Raw genomic sequence first — 6,000 nt, 5'->3', positions numbered from 1 at the left:
ACCACGAATACGGAGAAGGGTGTGGTAAAATGTTGGCATGGAAAATAAAAACTGACCAAACTAGAAACAAAGTATCCAGCATCCAGCAACAGAATCAGACAGAACCAAGCTCAGAAGACACTGTAATAATGCAGATCTGTACACTGAGGATACAAACCCAACCAAGGAACAATTGAAAGAATACCTAGACGACCAGCCCCTCCCATCATTATTGGAAGAAGAAAAAGAAGAACTAAATGCAAAAATCACGAACAAAGAGGTAGAAGAAGCAATAAGAGACCTAAAAAGAGGGAAAGCAGCCGGTCCGGATGCCTTACCAAATGAGTTCTACATCAATCTAAAGGAAACACTGGTACCACCAATAACGGAATTATTAAATACAATCTATCGGGGAAACGATAAAGTCCCGGACTCCTGGAACGATGCAACAATTAGCATTATATTAAAACCAGGGAAAAACCCGGTGAACTGTGAATCATACCGACCCATCTCCCTACTCAATTGTGATTACAAAATATTTACACAAATAATGGCAAAAGGGATAGGAAGAGTAATGGCAAATCTGAATAACGCAGACCAGAAGGGCTTTGTGAAAGGCAGACAGTTACAAGATTTAACACACAGACTTTTTGGAGCAATAGATATAGCCATCAGTGAAAAAACACCATTAACCATAATCACTTTCGATGCTGCCAAAGCTTTTGACAGAGTAAACTGGACATTCCTGAGCAGGGTCATTAATATGGGGGAGAATTTTCTACGCATGGTGGAGGAATTGTACAAAAAACCGAGAGCTAAGATTTTAATTAATGGGAACCTCACCAAAAATATAGAGATTAAAAGAGGAACAAGACAAGGGTGCCCTCTATCACCATTACTTTTTAATCTTTACATTGAACCTCTGGCAAATAATCTCAGGAATCATAGCTCAATATCACCCTTCAGGCACCTTGGATGGGGTAAAAAAGTAGCACTGTATGCAGATGATTTGATGGTGTTTACAGACGATTTTCTAGGGTCTATTGGATCAATAGAAGAAACCCTAATCAACTTTGGGAAGGTGTTGGGGTACCAGACCAACCATGCAAAAACTGAGATTATGTCCTGGAATACACAATTTAACAACCCCTATGTTAAAGACAAGATAAAATACCTAGGAATCAACCTGGTTAAGGATCTAGATAAAGTGACTCAAATGAATCTTAACAGAATCGCCTCAGAAGTTAGAAAACTACTCAAAGTTTGGGGAGGACTGCCACTAAGCTTCCTGGGAAGATCCAACATAATAAAAATGTCAATTTTGCCTAAATTCACCTATCTTTTCAACACTATACCTTTAGAATTCAAGAGAGAATCCTTAAAGAAACTCCAGGGGGAACTAACAAGTTTCATCTGGTCATCCAAAGAAACGAGAATAGCTTGGAGTAAATTAAGGAGGAAAAAAGAACAAGGAGAGATAGCAAGTCTTGACCTATTCGAGTATTACAGAGCATTCCAATTCAAAAACATCAGACCTTTATGGAAAAGCTGTGAACAGTACCCTGAATATCTACAAACAACGGCAGGAAGAATAGACCATTTCTTATAAAAATTCGGCCACCCGAAATGTTTTAAAAAGGTAAAACTAAAGATTCTTAGCGCTGCAGCAAAACTACGGTATCAAATAAGAAATACACTGAACATACCATACTACAGTACCTTATCCCCCATATGGGAATCCCCGGGCACTCCAGATTGCCTCAAGGACCGCATGGCCACCCCACCGAAAGTAGCAGGTATTAAAGAATGGGGCCAACTGATGACGGAGAATATCATAAACACCTGGGATCAATTGACCACAATCACAAACGCTTCCCTATCTAAATTCAAATATTATCAGCTTAATAGCTGGGCAAAATCGCTTACAGAAAAGAAAAAGGGAAGCGAGGAACTGGAGACAGAAATGACAAAGGATTCGCCCATAAAAAAAGAGATATCCCAATGGTATTGGGCCCTAATAACAGCAGGGGAAGAAGATTTCCTGATTCCACAAACGATCTGGGGAAAGATATGCCGGCGCTGGATATCCAGAACATATATAGCGACTATCTATGGATAAATGCTGGTCCATTATAAAATGGCGGCCTCAAAAAGAAACCATCTATTTACTACCCACAGGGCTTACTGGACTCCAAAAAGGTTATCCAAGTTCAATGGGGCCAGAATCAAGAACTGCCCTAAATGTGGAATAGAGAAGGCAAATGATTTACATATGTTCCGGCAGTGCCCCCACCTTGACATCTTCTGGCAGGAAGTGGGTAAGACTCTAAGCACAGTATTGAGAAAACAGCTGGACGTAAGTACAAATCTTGTCATCTTTGGGGTTGATAGCTCAAATGGTATGGGTAAACTAACCAAAAAACAAGAGAACTTGCTGTTGTATTGATTTTTTTGGCAAGGAGAGAGATATGTATAAAATGGGTGAGTCCTACACCACCTACCCATGGGGAATGGCTGAACTCGATACTTAAAACAAATAAACCTGACAGGAAAGGAAAGTCTAGCAAAAAATAAAATTTTGGGAAAATATGGGAAGACCACCACTAAACTAACACCTAATTGTTACTCAATTCAAAATCACACAAAGTCCAATGAATATGCGATGGCAATAATAAAGCAGGTATATACCTGTTGAGTAGCCAGGATGGCTATCTCCCCCCACGAAGAGACAGAATTATTGAATATGGTAATAAAAATAAGGGGACCCCACCTGAAACAACCATCATCGGGAAACTCCCCACACAAGACCACTTTAAGGGGCAGTGAAGGTTCAGAAGTTACAGAGACGGGTACCCGACAACTCCTTACACATACTATTGCAGAATGAGGACCCAAAAAAAAATTTGCACTATGTTTAGATTGAACTTTATTATTAACCGAAACTAATGCTCACTTGTTACACCTTTTCTTCATAGACGGTCTAGCATGACTGCTCACTACACGCTAACCCGGTTTACATGTAAGAGCGCACAGCTTGCATTACGCTGACTAGCTCCTTTTACACAGACACGGTTGCCCACCGTTAAGACGGTTGGTAATTTATATACTCGCCACATTGCCTGATTAACTTTTCCACTGCAAGTCTAACATTCCCTTGTGCCCTACAAGTCCCTTACCGTTTATTGGTGATGTCTGCGATCTCAGAGCATGCTATTGGATAGTTTTTCTCCTTTGTTTTCTTGGGTTTTTTCCTGCTTTTAACAATACACCCCGTTTAAAACCTTCGATATACGGTGACTTCACACACACCCACCGATTTTGTTCCGGGCTCACCATATGGATTTCCCACTTCGCTCATTTTTTATATTAAGAATAGTTAGCACCTATATGTCTGGCCCATGGACAAGTACCTTACTGTGTTTTTACATGTTTCTTTTTAGAACAATCCCCCTGAAGTAGAGCCACCCGGCTCGAAATGCATCGGGGATAGTTGCCTCATTGTATGGCTGCTTTGATATATATTTGAAGAATTTGGACATCCCATACTGTATTCATCAACAAACTTGCTATCATATGATGTAATATGATATGATCAAATAAAGATGACTCAGAATTAAAACTCCGGCTAGATCTGGATTACTACAAGCTGATTTACCCATTGGCGATACTCGCACCAGAGAAGTGCTGTAGAATTTATCCTTACACGGTGTAAGGCTTTTTCTGACATAACCTTGAGAGAACCTCTCCCAAAAGAGTGCTCTTATTTTTCTAGGTATGTCCCCCTCCATCCGGAGTGTTACTTTATATAACTCATGTGGGACACTAACCCTGGTATCAGCAGTTTCAACTTGGAGGTACTCATTCAAGTCCACTGTCTCCAGATGATCCTTAAAGTTCTTGCGAGCTATGGTGACTTCTGCTGCGCTGTCCAACATCGTTTGAGCACATTCCCCGTTCTTGAGTTGTATCCTCAAGATCCTCGGCATGTCTGATTTTTAGACCTGCTACCTTCTTTTTGGTGAATTGAGTTTTCTTATTTTTCTGAACGTGTTGGTCGTCTTTGGACTTCACGCGTTCTTCCTTTTGTTCTGACCGTCCTCTTCTTTCAGATTTCTGTGATGAAGTCTGAAAGGTACGAGAGGAACGTGTATCAGTATCTTGATACCTATCAGGTTTTCTCAAATTATCCCTATTCCTGAGGTTATACCTCCTTTCAGAGGGCTCCTTGTGAGGAGACCTACCTTTGGATTGAGAACGCGTCTCTGTAGAAGTTTGTTTAGTGTTCTCCCACTTATTTTTAGAAGGAGTAGGAGTATTTTTAGTAAAGACCTTTTCAGGACTTTCTGACAGTTGAGGTTTAACTGGTTTCCCACCCAAGCTGTCTCTGCCTAATTCTTCATAGGATTTTTCAATTATTCTGGCCAGTTCTTGTGGTTGCTCAGTTATATCAAATTCTCTTAGATTTTGGCATTCGCCACGGATACTGCTTCACCTTTAATATTAGCTAATATTATTGTTGATACCTGTTTGAAATCTTTTAGTAGTTTCATACCTAGATTTAGAGCAGGCTCTGCCCCGTATTCATTTTGAATCTGTTTCAGGACGTCTGGTATTACCGCCATAGATGGAACAACATGTGTTTTGGTGTAGTTTGCAGCAAAGACTGTACACCAAGTGTTGCAGTCCTCCAGATGTGGTGCGATCCCCATAGGCAAACAGATTGTTAGAATTCTGTGTTGATCATGAGGGGTAGTACCAGAAAATACTGCCTCTATTTGAGTAATTTTTTTAGCTATCCAGAATGGAATTTGCTCCAGTTTTGCGGGTATTTTACCAACGACTGAATGTAAAGTGTGTGTTGTAATTTTATTTATGTTCCCCTGGTAAGGGGTTTGTTGTGGAATCCTTATTGCCGTTTGGACAGTAAAAGTCTGCATGGCATATTGAACCAATTGTCTATAAATTGTTATCAGCTCTTTTAGTTGAACTAATAGTTTCTCATCCAATATTTCTTCAATGGCAGGATGTGGTATATAGCTGGCTAATACCGGCCATGTTGCTCCTGGTAATGTAATTTATATGTTTTAGGGCGCCTTTAAACCAGAGCGCATGCTCTTGGTAAGTTAGTGGAATTTCAATATCCTCGATAGGAATGTATTCCTCTGGTGGTTCATCTTCTTTGTAGAAGTGAAACACTTTTGTTCTTGGATTTGCTTCAGGAAAGACTATCCATGAATAGAATACCTCTGACTGGTGATATTCATGTGCCTCTATCACAAAAACTACCCGACCACCTCGTGCTAATAGGCCATTTCATCTGAGTTTTATAGTGATGGCTTTCCTTAAATTTTCTGGAATGCTTATAGCATCCTCGTTGGTCTCTTGGAGACCTGTAAAGTTTAAAGTTTGTACGGTGTTCTCGCCTGTAGCTCCACTGGCCCCGGGATTATCTTCGTCTGCCATTTTGTTGACTGAAAGTTTGCAAAGCAAGTTTCAAGGAAACAAAGATAAGGTGTACAATATTTTAGAACACAGTGTCCTTCAACGTTGAAAAACCAAAAACTAATACATAGGATTTTCCATTCTACTCAGCTATGGCGGATATTATGCCTTTACCCACTCCAGAAGTCTACTGGGGTATTACGGAAAAAGGGGTCTCTGAGAAAAGCCCGACTGAGTTACTTTAGTATCTAGCGTTAAATTAGTGCCTTACCAAACGTTGGGTGCCATGTAGTGTAGTTCCTATATTCCCAGTAGGCTCTGCGCATTGGAATAATATATCCTATAGATTAGACGTAGGACTGAGGTCAACTAGGTCTCTATCGAATATACTAAACTTAACTGTGTGCGTGCCAGTTAACTCAGAGGTCACTAGAAACTTTCTTGAATACACAAGAAAGGATTCGTTTCTGACAACTGCATAAACATGACAACTTTGTTTCCCAAGAATAAGAATATATCTCTGAGTCGTGGAAACAATAGATAAGTATGTCACTCAATCAATCGTGCATGGTTCATTTC

Source organism: Lissotriton vulgaris, chromosome 7 (genome assembly GCF_964263255.1).
Source record: "Lissotriton vulgaris chromosome 7, aLisVul1.2, whole genome shotgun sequence".
NCBI lineage: Eukaryota > Metazoa > Chordata > Amphibia > Caudata > Salamandridae > Lissotriton > Lissotriton vulgaris.
This window is presented reverse-complemented; position numbering follows the sequence as displayed.